The sequence below is a fragment of the Tiliqua scincoides genome, chromosome 4 (genome assembly GCF_035046505.1).
Source record: "Tiliqua scincoides isolate rTilSci1 chromosome 4, rTilSci1.hap2, whole genome shotgun sequence".
Taxonomy (NCBI): domain Eukaryota; kingdom Metazoa; phylum Chordata; class Lepidosauria; order Squamata; family Scincidae; genus Tiliqua; species Tiliqua scincoides.
In genome coordinates, this window is record NC_089824.1 from 1595721 (window position 1) to 1611882 (window position 16162).

The following is a 16162-nucleotide window of genomic DNA, read 5'->3' on the forward strand; positions in this document are numbered from 1 at the left end:
AGACCAGTACAAGTAAGACAATTATATCCTCCCCCACTTAGACAAAGTCCTTCCCGTCCAATAGTACTCGATGCCAGAGCATGGACCTGCCTGCCTAGGGCAAGGTACGTAGAAACTCCCTAAGCTTCACAGAACAGGGAAGGTAAAGAATTTTACTGAGAAACTTACCAAAATACTGCACTTCTGTTCTAAAACATACAATAACAAGCATACTACTGTCCCACTAACATATGTCCGTTCACTCTCTTAGAAGGGGAAAGTAAAGGTGGCGATTGCCTATGAGACAATCATGGTTATACAGAAGGAGACACATCACCAGGGTGGGGGAAGACCTACTTCAGCTCTATCCTCAGCACTCTTCTGACAGGATGCTAAAACAGAAGCTCTTGCCAGCGATCTCATCTTGATCAAACAGCCAATTTCACAGCACAAGCACCTTTGTCCCACAAGTACTGACTGAGTTGCCCCCCAATGAATTTGTTCCCCTCCTGAGGAGGTCACGCTCTCTTCTGGCACCCTCCAGAGCGGTTTGTCAGAACATCCTCCTCTGTGCAATAATTTACACATCAGCAGCAATTACCTGAGCAGAGAACTGTTTTACTAGGTCTAACAAAACCAAACACAGCTGGCATCCACCTCAAGCTGATTGCCATAAACCAAAGGAGGAAGACTTGCTCTCTGGACCATTCACGTCCCTCTGCAAAGCCTCCTTACAGACAAACTGTTGAACAAGCAATTGTTTGTTCATTTTTAGTTGCCTGGCAAAAGTTCACCTACTGGACAGGAAAATTTTGGATAGGGGAAAATTCTGGTAACCTGGCAAAATTTTCACTTGCTAGACAGGATCAAAACAAGAATACAAGGGCACATAGCACAAGATCACAAAGCGCCAGGACCAAAGCTACTGATTGGAGGCTTTCACCTCCACGTTGGACTCACCTTGTTTCAAGGGGGGAGGGCAGCTATCTATTGGTAGCTGTCTTCTTCCAGACTTGCCCCACTGTCTCAGGGACTCCAGCTGCCCATCACAACCCTGGCAGAGGAGCAGTGCCTGGAACCCTACAGCCAATGAATGCATGGCTGTTCAGCTGGTCTTCTCACAGTCTCCTGGGCCATCAAGGCAAAGGGTTGACTGCTTCTCACAGGATGACAGCCTCTCAACTCTGGAGTGATGCTGGCCCTTTAACCCGAAAGCTGAACCAGGTGCAGCTAAGGGTGGGGAGCAAACAGAAGGGTCCGTGGCTTAATAATGCACTCAGGTGATAAGAGGTCTCGGGACAGGCCACCTGGGGGCTGCTCTATGTCTGCTCCACCAAAACTGGGGCAAGCCCAGGGAAGGAGTCAGGTGACTGGTTGATGAGGAAGAAGAAGGGTGAAGCAATCCTTTCCCCACTGCTGATCTTGTAGGCCTGGTTGGGATCCTGGTTCTTGGGCCAGCAATCCATAAGCACGTAAGAAAAGCTCCGATGGATCAGGCCGTAAGACCATCTGGTCCAGCTTCCTGTATCTCAGTGGCCCACCAAATGCCCCAGGAAGCACACAAGACAACCTGCATCCTGGTGCCCTCCCCTGCATCAAGCATTCTGACATTGCCCATTTATAAAACAAGGAGGTAGTACATGCACATCATGGCTTGTAACCCGTGATGGATTTTTTCCTCCAGAAATTTGTCCAATCACCTTTTAGTGGCATCCAGGCCAAATGCCATCACCACATCCTGTGGCAAGGAGTTCCATAGACTGACCACACGCTGAGTAAAGAAATATTTTCTTTTGTCTGTCCTAACTCTCCCAACACTCAATTTTAGTGGATGTCCCCTGGTTCTGCTTTATGTTTTGACCCCTCTTTCCCTGGGGGCAGAAAAACTCAGACCTCAAGTGAAGCACACCCCTCTCATGGCAACTTTCATGGTAGCCATGAGACTGCAACTTATGGTAGCCATGGGACATTAGATTTCTTACACCATGCCTGTGGGGAGCCACAGTGCTTGTAGTACTAATAATATTTCAAGTGGCCACTCCTGCCAGTCACCTTTTTCTTAATTCAAAAATGCACCAAAATATGACATCATATCACAAGGTAGTGTCATTTCCCAGCAAATTCTTGAGAAAATAAAATTGAAACCAGCAGCAGCAGCTGCTCACCAGCAATATCATCAGAATTCCAGGTACTGCTGATGCAGCTGCAGCCCACAGAGGCACAACACTGAAGTTCAAGAAGGGAGCAGCCTGGTACCAGTCACCTAGATGCAATTCCTGGTCTCCTATGGTGACCAGGTAGGAGCATAAGAATGGCCCTGCTGGATCAGGTCACAGGCCCATCTAGTCCAGCTTCCTGTATCTCACAGCGGCCCACCAAATGCCCCAGGGAGCACACCAGATAACAAGAGGTTAAGATAACATGGGGTACAAGCCATGATGTGTATGCGCAACCTCCTGATTTTAGAAATGGGTTAAGTCAGAATGCCAGATGTAGGGGAGGGCACCAGGATGAGGTCTCTTGTTATCTGGTGTGCTCCCTGGGGCATTTGGTGGGCCACTGTGAGATACAGGAAGCTGGACTAGATGGGCCTATGGCCTGATCCAGTGGGGCTGTTCTTATGTTCTTAAGAGACCTCATTCTGGTGCCTTCCCTTGCATTGGCATTCTGACATAGCCCATTTCTAAAATCAGGAGGATGCGCATACACATCATGGCTTGTAACCTGTAATGGGTTTTTCCTCCAGAAACTTGTCCAATCCCCTTTTAAAGGTGTCCAGGCCATACGCCATCACCACATCCTGTGGCAAAGAGTTCCACAGACCAACCACACGCTGAGTAAAGAAATATTTTCTTTTGCCTGTTCTAGCTCTCCCAACACTCAATTTTAGTGGATGTTCCCTGTTTCTGGTGTTATGTGAGAGTGTAAAGAGCATCTCTCTATCCACTCTGTCCATCCCCTGCATAATTTTGTATGTCTCAATCATGTCCCCCCTCAGGCGCCTCTTTTCTAGGCTGAAGAGGCCCAAACGCCGTAGCCTTTCCTCGTAAGGAAGGTGCCCCAGCCCCATAATCATCTTAGTCGCTCTCTTTTGCACCTCTTCCATTTCCACAATGTCCTTTTTCAGATGTTGTGACCAGAACTGGACAAAATACTCCAGGTGTGGCCTTACCATCGATTTGTACAAGGGGATTATAATATTAGCTGTTTACTTGTTCACATTTTCTAATGTCCAACAGCCTGTGTGAACAAGGCTGTCTACAGAGTCAGGCCCATTCAACTTTGTATTGTCTACACCAATGAGCAGAGACTCTCCAGTTAGGGCTGGTGCAGAGCCCTCTCTAAAACCCTGCAGACACCAGGGACTGCACCCAGGACCTTCTGTGTGTCAAGCACTTTGTCTACCACAAATCTGCAGCCCAATGCCCGGACTGCTAATATGTTCTGGTGAAACCTGTGATCAAATAATAATAAATAATAATAAAACTTTATTTCTATCCCACCCTTCTCCCCAAAGGGACCCAGGGCGGCTAACAACATATAAAACAGATTAAAACATAATTTCACACAGATAAAAACACATTAAAAAACACATTAGCAGAACCCATAAAAACAGTAGTCAGATAAAAGTCAGAATAAAAGAGCATAAAACAGCAGTACTTAGAGGAATCAAGCCTGTAAAAAGCAACTAAAAGATGTATAAAAGATGTTAAAAAGGCCATGAAGTCAGAAGGCTTGATTAAACAACAAGGTCTTCAGGCCTCGCCAAAAAGTCTCCAGAGAGGGAGCCATTCTCAGGTCAAGGGGAAGGGAGTTCCACAACATTGGTGCCACTACTGAGAAGGCCCTATTTCTTGCCGCGCCCCACGTACCTCCTTAGGTGGCAGCACTTGTAAAAAGGCCTTCTCTGATGACCTGAGAGGACGAGTCGGATTGTACGGGAGTAGGTGATCTCTAAGATAGCCTGGCCCAGAGCAGTATAGGGCTTTAAAGGTCAAAACCAGCACCTTGAATTGGGCCCGGAAACGAATGGGCAGCCAACGTAGCCCCCGGAGAAGTGGGCTGCCAGAGTCAAACTGCCTAGCTCCAGTGACCACACGGGCCGCCGCATTCTGCACTAATTGCAGTTTCCGAACCGTCTTCAGGGGCAGCCCCACATAAAGCGCGTTACAATAGTCTAACCTTGATGTCACCGTAGCATGGATCACCATGGCCAGGTCTGCACGATCCAAGTACGGACGCAGCTGGTGCACCAAACCATAGAAAAGTCACTCCTTCCCCCCCCCCCCCACAATGCGGTGAAGTGGGGCAAAGGAGCAACTTTTCTATGGTTCATATACAAAGGTTTTGCATATGCCTCAAATAGGCCTCATATACAAAACCTCACCTCTGACGGGCTCCTACTGGAATGAACAAGAGCCGAAGAGCCATAGGCAGGCAAACACGTTTCATTTTCAACAGCAATAATATTTCTGCTCCACAGCAGGGAGCCGCACAACACAGAAGGAGCAGGCGTCTCCTGCTGGCATACCTGGAATTGTCCCTTTCTAGGAAAGGGTGCCAAGACTGCTCCAGTCAGCTGTCACATAAGCACAGCTCACGGGCACAGATGAGGGGCCCTGCTTAACCCCGGCTACTGATGGACCATGTAATTTTGATCTGCTGCCCAAGCCCTCTGGCAGAGAGTCCACACTGCAAGAGGCTGCAGCATATGAGGATCTTTGTCCTCCTGCCTTCCTTGGACACAGTATTATTGCCCTTGGGAATGGGCAAATTTAAGTGATCATGGAGAATGAAGGAAGCCTACTCCTGTTCTCTTGGAGTCAAGACACGCCACAGGATGCAAACACCGATATTATATTAAACAGATTTTTACACAATGTTGGAGAAGCTGGGACTGCTCAACTGCCTTGGAGAAAAGATGACTGGGTGTGAAGGGGGAGCCAGATCACAAACTTGGAAGTATCTATAAAAGAGGCACTTCCCTGAGGAAGGCAAGAGACTCCAGTCATAACAGGCTGCTGGACATTAGAAAATGCTTCCAGATTGCAAGTCCTGCTGAGCAAATTGTCTGGAAAAGAGGTGTTTGTACAAGTATCGCTCAGAGACTAATGAAGAGCCTGACTCAGATATTTGATGGAACCGCTTCCAGTTTGAGGACACAACACTTTAAACTCGGAAAATGAAAAGTGGCTTCAACACCCTGCAAACCACTTCCTAGTTGTGGAAAGGGCTCCTGGCAACAGAAAGCCTCTCTGGGGCCACCAATATCCAGCTGATTGAGGGTTTGCAAGCACAACCTGGTAAGAAGAGTTCAAATTAGGCGGGAAAGGCAAATGAGAGTATCTTGATGCTTGCATGAGATCAAGGTAGGGTCTCACCTCTCATTTTGGCAAGGTACAACGGAAGCAGCTTCCATCTTTCAGTACACTTTGCAAGATGACAGGATTCCTCCACAGCTAGTGGAAAGGACCACCAGATGGAGAGTTTCGTGAGATTTCACTATTGCTGAAGCCCTACTTTTAGCCTGAAAAAATAAGAGATCCAAAATAGACAGGGTGGGCTGCTATTTTGTTTTATTTGCTGGACCAACTTATTTTGACAGACAAAGAAAGTTACACAGAACATAAGAACATAAGAACAGCCCCACTGGATCAGGCCATAGGCCCATCCAGTCCAGCTTCCTGTATCTCACAGCGGCCCACCAAATGCCCCAGGGAGCACACCAGATAACAAGAGACCTCATCCTGGTGCTCTCCCCTACATCTGGCATTCTGACTTAACCCATTCCTAAAATCAGGAGGTTGCGCATACACATCATGGCTTGTACCCCATAATGGATTTTTCCTCCAGAAACTCGTCCAATCTCCTTTTAAAGGCGTCTAGGCTAGACGCCAGCACCACATCCTGTGGCAAGGAGTTCCACAGACCGACCACGCGCTGAGTAAAGAAATATTTTCTTTTGTCTGTCCTAACCCGCCCAACACTCAATTTTAGTGGATGTCCCCTGGTTCTGGTATTATGTGAGAGTGTAAAGAGCATCTCCCTATCCACTCTGTCCATCCCCTGCATAATTTTGTATGTCTCAATCATGTCCCCCCTCAAGCGTCTCTTTTCTAGGCTGAAGAGGCCCAAACGCCGTAGCCTTTCCTCATAAGGAAGGTGCCCCAGCCCCGTAATCATCTTAGTCTTTCAGAGAGGAGACAAAGGTGCTCAGTCAAAAAGGTCTGTACCCCAAAAGCATACACAACAACATGCAGCAGGACCCAGGTCAACAACCCACCTTGCTTTCTACCTTTCATTCTACAGGACCAAGAACTGCTGGTATGAGACACAAGAACACGTTCCACCAAAATTTTACTTGCTCCAGCAGGAAAACCTAATCAAACCTGCTCCAATAGTTCATCATACAGGGATAATGAAAGAAGATGCAGTCTTTTGAATCTCATGGAGTTACTCAGCATCATTGTCCTGATCACCAATAGCCAGTTCCCAGGCAAGAAGAGCAAGCTAGAGAAACAACCCCAAAACCTGGAATGTCAAACGTACCTGGCAACCAGAGGCACTCAACCAAAAACTAGGCTGGAGCAGACAAGCTGCTGACCGGATGGAAAACCATCAGAGAAGCAGAGCAGGAAGCCACGCAACGCAACACCCAGAAATTGATGGCAAGCTTGGTTACGTAGAAGGAGGCCATTTACTGAGAGGGAAGGGCTGCTTGCACCCCCAGTCAGTGGCTGGAAAAAAGGCTGACACAGCCATTTATGCAGGGATATAACAGCATGATCACTAGTGCATCACCCAAAACATAAAAGGCATCTCAGACCTCAGCAAGACATTGTGAAGAAAAAGTATATATAATTTAAGAAGGCATATGAAGACTCAAATCCCTTATGTTTATAATTAAGGGCCTACCACTTGGCTAGGTTAGCAGTGGCAGAAAGGTTCAAGCGCATGAGTCTGAGTTCTCTGGGCTGATCAGAGGTTCTTGAACCAAGAATGGGGCATAACTCTCCCCATTTTCTGCTATCCCACTCACTATAAACAGAATCTCCCTTCTATGCTGCAGCCACTAAACCCAATCTATGGGTTTAGTGGCTGCAAATTCCAAGAACAAATATTCAAACTGCTGGAACCACAGGCCACAGCATGGATTCCACAAGAGGCCAGCAGGAAGGGGTAATGGTCTGCTGGGAAATTTGCTTCTTACATTGATTGTGCACAGTGGAACTCAAGGCAGCATACATGATAGACTCCATCTAGGTACAGACCAGGCCAAGACCTGTTTAACTGCAGCAAAATTGCTGCATCATGGACTCGCAGACCAGCCTCTGGGACCAGAAGGAGATGACTAACAATGGCTGTTTCAGGCACTGGAGATGATGAATCCCCCAAAGAGTCATTTAGACAGGTATCCTGTTTCCAACAGTGGCCAGCCAGATGCCCCTGTGAAGTAGGGCCTGAAGGCAATAGTTCCCCCCCCCCTTCCCTTGTTATTTGTTCCCAGATAATTGGTATTCAAAACTACAGTGCCTCTGAACAGGGCTGTTTCATTTAGCTGTCATTTCTAAGACGTGCTGCCAGAGTGATCCTTCATGAATGGGTCTCATCCTCTAGAAAAGATGTGCAAAATAGCAGCCATCTTCACACTTTGAGACTTTGTATTCTATCAATCAATTACACATTGGGTAAACAAGGACTCCTTTACCTGTCCCAAATCTATTGTCAACTTCATTCAGTGATCTCAAATTCTACTATTAGGGAGTCTTTATTCTACTAGGGGGATATACTAGGGGGAATCTTTATTCACATGCTCCTCACCAGTAAGTTTAGTGAACAGTTGGACAGGCAGAAAGTCCATTTTAAAAAGCAGAACAAATGCAAAGCCATAAATTACTTCTGCAAATCACTGTAGAATTTAGCACAGCAATAATCCTGTTAGACTAGTAGTTTCCCCAAAACCCTACTAGGTGAAAACAGCAAGTGGGTGAGAACAGCAGGTGAGGTCCAGCTCTATTCCCCAGTGAAACCAAAAGACTTTGTTGCTATTCCAGATTCTGAACAGAAATAGGCCTGAACCATATTGTTAGCAAAATACAGAAACAAACAGGGAATCTTGAGTGGGAAAGACAATGTTAATCTATACACATTCCATAGAATGTATTTATTTAAAAGATTTATACCCAACTCTCCCTCCCCACACACATATACACATTCAATCCTGTGAATGTCTGTATCTGAATGGGATAAACCACCTCCATTTCTAAGGGACAGGTTGCATGTAGCTAATTAATCTTTGTTTCACCAGACATCTGAAGTATAGAGGTTGGTCTAGGTCAAGAAACACACACACACACACACACACACACACACACACACACACACACACACACACCAGCCATACAACCCACACCAGAGAACCACCCTTTCATCAGCTTACTTGTATGTATTGGCAACCTTCAGTCTCGAAAGACTATGGTATCGCGCTCTGAAAGGTGGTTCTGGCACAGCGTCTAGTGTGGCTGAAAAGGCCAATCCGGGAGTGACAATCCCTTCCACACCGGGAGCAAGTGCAGTCTGTCCCTGGTCTGTCTCCCTGGCTATGGGCCTTCCTTCTTTGCCTCTTAGCCTCAGACTGTTGGCAAAGTGTCTCTTCAAACTGGGAAAGGCCATGCTGCACAGCCTGCCTCCAAGCGGGCCGCTCAGAGGCCAGGGTTTCCCACTTGTTGAGGTCCATCCCTAAGGCCTTCAGATCCCTCTTGCAGATGTCCTTGTATCGCAGCTGTGGTCTACCTGTAGGGCGCTTTCCTTGCACGAGTTCTCCATAGAGGAGATCCTTTGGGATCCGGCCATCATCCATTCTCACGACATGACCGAGCCAACGCAGGCGTCTCTGTTTCAGCAGTGAATACATGCTAGGGATTCCAGCACGTTCCAGGACTGTGTTGTTTGGAACTTTGTCCTGCCAGGTGATGCCGAGGATGCGTCGGAGGCAGCGCATGTGGAAAGCGCTCAGTTTCCTCTCCTGTTGTGGGCGAAGAGTCCATGACTCGCTGCAGTACAGAAGTGTACTCAGGACGCAAGCTCTGTAGACCTGGATCTTGGTATGTTCCGTCAGCTTCTTGTTGGACCAGACTCTCTTTGTGAGTCTGGAAAACGTGGTAGCTGCTTTACCAATGCGCCTGTTTAGCTCGGCATCGAGAGAATGAGTGTCGGAGATCGTTGAGCCAAGGTACACAAAGTCATGGACAACCTCCAGTTCATGCTCAGAGATTGTAATGCAGGGAGGTGAGTCCACATCCTGAACCATGACCTGTGTTTTCTTCAGGCTGATTGTCAGTCCAAAATCTTGGCAGGCCTTGCTAAAACGATCCATGAGCTGCTGGAGATCTTTGGCAGAGTGGGTAGTGACAGCTGCATCGTCGGCAAAGAGGAAGTCACGCAGACATTTCAGCTGGACTTTGGATTTTGCTCTCAGTCTGGAGAGGTTGAAGAGCTTTCCGTCTGATCTGGTCCGGAGATAGATGCCTTCTGTTGCAGTTCCAAAGGCCTGCTTCAGCAGGACAGCGAAGAAAATCCCAAACAAGGTTGGTGCAAGAACACAGCCCTGCTTCACTCCGCTTCGGATGTCAAAAGGGTCTGATGTGGAGCCATCGAAGACAACAGTGCCCTTCATGTCCTTGTGGAAGGATCTGATGATGCTGAGGAGCCTGGGTGGACATCCGATCTTGGAGAGAATCTTGAAGAGGCCGTCTCTGCTGACCAGGTCGAAAGCCTTTGTGAGATCTATGAAGGCTATAAAGAGTGGCTGTCGTTGTTCCCTTATGCCTTTGCATATTCACTGCAAATGATCTAGGGAAGGGGTCTGAAAACACCTGAAGCAGAAGCACCTTGCCAGCCTGTTCCAGGGACTGTTCCAGCCTGTTCCAGGGACTGTTCCAGCCTGTTCCAGGGACATCAGGAAACAGGCAAGAAAGAAGGCAGGAAAGATATTTAGAGGGAGCTTCTTTGAAAGGGGGCTACATCAGGAGTTCATGCGATAACCAGACATGCTGTCAGACACAGAGATCCCAGAGTCCACTGCAGAAATCAGCACACCAAATAGTCACCTAGCAAACTGGTTTCACAGATGCAACCAGTTGAGAACTCCTTGTTCTTTTGCTGGAATGAGACCCAGATACAGCCACTTTCTCTCTGTGCCAAGCTGTGATGGAGGGCATAGCAGAGACTCCCAGATGCACTCCCATGTATTCTTAACGCAGCATGTTTGTGGTAGATTATTTTATGTATTTAAATAATTTTTATCCCACCTGTCTCCCAGTAAGGGCAATCAAGGTGGTTCACAACATTAAAACTATTATTATTATTATTATTATTAAGTGATTTTCGCACATTCAGGTAGATGTATTGACTGGTTTGTTGTATTCAGACATTGAGTCCTTCCCAAGGACCTGAGATGCCTGGTTTTTGTCCTATTTTGCTGTTATAAATATTGTCACAAAATGTAAACAGTTCCCAGTAAAGTTGCTGTTTGTAGTTGGTGGGTAGCAATTTCTGTGGCTGCAAGAAGGGTGTTCAGGTGTCCTTCTAGGTGTTTTGAAATAGCACCGAGGGCGCCAATCAGCACTGGGATCACTTTGGTCTTCTTCTGCCACAGCCTCAATTTCTACTTGTAAATCTTTTTTTTTTGTTATTTTTTTCCAGCTCTTTTTCTTCCACTTTGCTATCTCCTAGTATTGCTATATCAATGATTATAACGTTGTTTTTCTTCTTGACTACAGTTATGTCTGGTGTATTGTGTGATAGCTTTTTGTCTATCTGTAGTCAGAAATCCCATAATACTTTGGCATTATCATTTTCAGTGACTTTTTCAATTTTTTGGTCCCACCAGTTTCTGACTGCAGGTAGTTTGGTAGTTTGTATTTTTTACAGATGTTCCAGTGTATCATTGTTGCTATCTTATCATGCCTTTGCTTGTAGTCTGTTTGCGTGATTATTATTATTATTATTATTATTATTGTGTTGAGGACCAACACCTCAAACATAATACACCTGATATAACAGTAAGAGAAAATCAAAACAACTGGCTAGTTGACACTGCAATTCCTGAAGATGCCAGAGTCAATAAAAAGAACTAGAAAAAAATGACAAAATACCAAGACCTGGTCATTGAAATCACATGACCATAGATAAAACATACCAAAGTGGTCCCCATTGTCATAGGGGCACTTGGAACAACCTTGGAAAGTTTTCTGAATTACTTTAAACCACTGCAGCTTACTGAAATAACACCATCAGAACTGCAAAAAACAGCGCTTTTAGGAACATTACATACTGCACCAATACCTAGTGGATACTTGGGTCTCACTTGAGACTTGTATCAATTGCTCAAAACCAGTTAACAACTGTGTTCATGTAGTTTGGAATAATAATAATGTTAAAAAACAATAAAAACAGAGCAAACCCCAATGGAGTTTTAATTATTGTCAACAGTTTGGGGAGCTCATCTCAAGTGAAGATATGAATATAAACGATAAAATGTGATTTTATTTTTCAGGGATCCAAAATAGCAAAGGTGATCATGTCTATTTCTGCTGGTCCAAACAGTACACTTGCTTTGGAGTTACTCTGTGCGTTAAGCACAAATTCTGTACAGAGCCAAGAACATGCACATTCCATCACCAACAAACCATCACCCAGTTACTTTCAACCTCTACTTCTGCAGAAGTTGTAAGGCACTACTGCTCACTTTTGCCCATGGCAAGAAGCAACACCTTTTCTGTATATTCTCCTCCAGTGTCATATCAACACAGTGATGCCACAAGCAAGGGTTGTTCTGCAAGGGGGCGCTCCAGATGCTCCTGTGCCCAACAAATGCATCAGTGGCTACAGTCAGTATGTAGCTAGAGGAGCCCCATACTATGCCCCTCAGTCCCCTCCTATAAACCTGGCAACCTCCTCCTCGCAGTTCACGCAATATGGCCATGCCTTATTTACCACCTCACTGGACCCCATCAAGCAAGGAAAACTTTGAGCATCATCATGACGTTCTCTTCCCAAGCAATTGCTCCAGGCGTGACAAGAGACGCATCGCCAGCATGCCGATACTTCCTTGGGCCTTGAAAGTACATTTTGCTTCCACAGTCAGGGTTTGCTTGTGCAGTGAGGCTGGCCTTGATCTCTGCCACTCCCTGCTCCAAACCGCTTATTACCAGAACAGCAGCATAAAAGCAGCCCTGCAAGATGCGACCAGGGCAGCTCCACCTAGTCAGCATCCCATTTCCAGAGTCCAGAGCAACTGGTGCTCAGAGGTAACCTACCTCTGGACCTGGAGGCTCCATATGGCAGGCCCTCCTGATCAGCAGCCCCTGACAACCCTCTCCTCCTCCAGGAGCTGGTCGCGCCCATTCGCAGCGGCAGCTGCTACAGGCTCACAGTCACGGCAGACTCTGAAGGGGGACTTCCTCCTGTCCTGAATCTCCTGCCCACCGACTCCACTGGGCGACACCAAACTGGCGATGTGAGATAGAGAGGAGAGCCTTTCTCCCACCACCAAGGACTGCAGAAGCCTCCAGCGCGCACGTGCCCCGTCCCCGCCTGGGGTCCTCTCCGCTGGGGTTCCCCCAGGCCAGTGGTGTAGCGGGGGGGGCAGAGCACGAGGTTTTGCAGGGAGCCTCCCCACGCCCCTTCCCCTCCCCTTGGGAGCCATTCTGGGTGGTGGGTGCAAAACAGAGGCCGTCCACCACCCAGAGTGGCGGAGAGGGGAGGGGGCTCCCTGCAGCACTCAGTGCTTTGCCCCCCTCCAGCTACGCCACCGCTCCTCCCCTCGCAGTACCACGAAGACTTAACCCTTCCCTCGCCGCCCCCCGATCACGGGCGCTCTTCCCTGGCCGGCCCCCCCCCCCGGCGCTCTGACTGCGCCCTCACGGCTCCCCCGCAGCCTCCCCGAGCCCCAGCCGGGGAGCCTCCGAGCCCCACGCCCGAGGCAGCCCACCACCCCCAGCCCTCCAGGGGGCGCGGGCGTGGCACGTGACCCAGACCCCACTCACTCCTTCCCCGCAGTCGAACAGCCTCTCGGGCCTGCTTTCCCAGTCGGCCCGAGCTGTCGCCACGGCAACGGCCACACTTCCGGCCCAGGCAGGAAGTGGGGCTGCCGGGGCAGGAGGCTGCGGGCAGAGCCGGGCTGTCACTGCGGTCGAGGAGGTGGCGTAGCTGGGGGGAGGGCGGACGAGCGGCGCCTCCCTTCGGACGGCTCGGTTTGGCCCCCCGCCGGGAATGGCTCCGAAGGGAGGCGCCGCTTGCCCGCCCCCTCCAGCTGCGCCACCGGGTCGAGGCACAAAGCTGGCAGGCTCGGAAGGGAGAGTGCTCCGAGCATGTGCAGAGTGCCTGAGGCGACAGCCGTCGCCACACTCTCCTGGGAGGAAGCCCCACTGACTCGAGCGGCTTACTTCAGAGTAGGCATGCAGAGGACGGGGCTCTGAGCCCGCAGGCTGCAGGGCAGAGGGCTGCAGCTGTGCCGGGCCGTGCCCCGGGCTCTGTGGGGCAAACACCCAGCCAGCCCAGTGCTCTGGTTCTGCTTGCCAGCCCTTCCGAGCCGCTCTGGCACCGCAGCTCAGCGGAGCCTGCTCTGGGCAGTGCCCGGCGCTGGAGACAGGCTCAGTTATGCAGGCTGACCTGGGAGTGAGCCCCACCAGGCTCCGCGAGACCGACTTCTGAGCAGACCTGCAGAGCTTGGGCTACAGACTCCTGCAAGGCAGCGAGGTCAAGGAGGGCCGGCACTGCAGCCAGTAAGCCAGGGGTGCCAGGCAGGACTTTAGCCAGCGTCCTGGCACGACCGAGGAGAGTCCCGGACCACGCCTGGCAATTTACGTCAGTGCCAGATGCAGGGAGGGCACCAGGATGCAGGCCTCTGGTTGTCTTGTGTGCTCCCAGGGGCATCTGGTGGGCCGCTGTGACTAGGTGGGCCTTGGGCCTGATCCAGCCAGGCTCTTCTGATGTTTTTAAGAGTCTCCCAGTGGTGCATCTGCTGCCCCGCACAGGCAGAGCTGCCTCCCTTCAAACACCAGTCCTCCCAGAGCCAGGACCGGGCAGGCCCATCCATGAGGCCAACTGAAGCAGTCACTTCAGGCAGCAGATTAGTGGGATGCAGACACCTCTGTCTGTCTGCTTGTTCCTCTGAGCCTCTTTCTCCTTGGAAAAAGAGGGGAAGAGGAAATAAAAGAGTGCTGAGCTGGAACACTGGAGAGCGCGAAGAGCAGAGGCTGGCACACCATCAGGTAAGGGGGGCAGCATGTGGTATGCTGCCTCAGGCATCGGGAGGTCTTGGCTGGCCCAAGGAGGGTCCTCCGTATGCTCCACAGCCTGCTCTCCTTCTTGGTGCTTGAAGATGCTCACCCTGTGCTCCGAGTTCCAGTTCTGGCTTTGAAACCCTGGTCACCCTAAGCACCCATTCGTCTGCAGCCCCCACTCCAGCAGCTCAGAAGACTGGCCTGATTGCAAGTACCCCTTAAGAACATAAGAACATAAGAACAGCCCCACTGGATCAGGCCATAGGCCCATCTAGTCCAGCTTCCTGTATCTCACAGTGGCCCACCAAATGCCCCAGGGAGCACACCAGATAACAAGAGACCTCATCCTGGTGCTCTCCCCTACATCTGGCATTCTGACATAACCCATTTCTAAATCAGGAGGTTGCGCATACACATCATGGCTTGTACCCCATAATGGATTTTTCCTCCAGAAACTCGTCCAATCCCCTTTTAAAGGCGTCTAGGCTAGACGCCAGCACCACATCCTGTGGCAAGGAGTTCCACAGACCGACCACGCGCTGAGTAAAGAAATATTTTCTTTTGTCTGTCCTAACCCGCCCAACACTCAATTTTAGTGGATGTCCCCTGGTTCTGGTATTATGTGAGAGTGTAAAGAGCATCTCCCTATCCACTCTGTCCATCCCCTGCATAATTTTGTATGTCTCAATCATGTCCCCCCTCAAGCGTCTCTTTTCTAGGCTGAAGAGGCCCAAACGCCGTAGCCTTTCCTCATAAGGAAGGTGCCCCAGCCCCGTAATCATCTTAGTCGCTCTCTTTTGCACCTTTTCCATTTCCACTATGTCTTTTTTGAGATGCGGCGACCAGAACTGGACACAATACTCCAGGTGTGGCCTTACCATAGATTTGTACAACGGCATTATAATACTAACCGTTTTGTTCTCAATACCCTTCCTAATGATCCCAAGCATAGAATTGGCCTTCTTCACTGCTGCCGCACATTGGGTCGACACTTTCATCGACCTGTCCACCACCACCCCAAGATCACCCCAAGATCACCACCCCTTCCTCTTCATACACCTCCCTGGGGGCCTTGCCCGGTTTCAACAGATAGGGGTCTGCCCGTTTCACCTTTCCAGCTTGCACTGAGCCAGAGCTTTCTCACTTCTTGCCCTCCTCATCTGGGGGTATTTCCCTCTCCACTGCCCAGCTCCCAGTTGACTCTCCTGGCTGGGGTCTATCAAAGCTGTTTAGCCATGAAAACTAAATTGGGCAGTGGATGGGTAACAGATATCCTTCACTATTGTAAAGAATCTATATATACCGCTTTTCAATCACAAAAAAAGTTCACAAAGTGGTGTACAGAAAAATAAAAATCAAATAATAAAATGGCTCCCTGACCCAAAAGGGTTCACAATCTTACAAAAAAATGCAGAAATGTGAGTGGACAGTTAATATCTACTTAAAGCGTTGATCATATTTCACATCCAAGATGGGTAAATGACCAGAGGCACCTCCTTGTGGTGAGGAAACAGGCAAAATTAAAAGGACATTTCAGAAAGGGAGCTGTGAGTTCACTTTAGTTAAATAATGTCCGAACTTGTTTAGAAATCAGGAATATGCGTCATTCTGGACTCTTTTGAAATAAGCAGAGGTCATTGTGGTCTGCAGGTTTGTAGTATTCCAGATAACAAGACGTCTTGCAGCCCTGGCAATAGGCAACAGGCACATGTTCAAGGGCAGTAGGAGCTCTGCTCAGCAGATGCTCAGCACCTGCCACTGGGGATGGATCTGCTCTGGGCAGTCAGGGCCCAAACCTTTCCAATTTTCCAGTGTCAGTGCAGTCGCTGCAGTGGGGTGTGCGCTGCATCCTGTAGTGGAGCAGAAGCCACTGGGAACTTCTTAAAGTTTAATAG

At 49.1% G+C, this 16162-nt stretch overlaps 1 protein-coding gene across 1 annotated transcript in view; it reads right to left on the reverse strand.

The window, feature by feature from the left end:
• The window catches only part of PPP1R16A (protein phosphatase 1 regulatory subunit 16A), a 55142-nt gene extending 42044 nt beyond the window's left edge, over positions 1 to 13098 (reverse strand). The window contains exon 1 of the mRNA XM_066624013.1: positions 13029 to 13098. The gene's annotated coding sequence lies outside the window, so the exon portion shown is untranslated. The remainder of the gene's footprint in view (positions 1 to 13028) is intronic.
• Positions 13099 to 16162: the final 3064 nt, after the last annotated feature.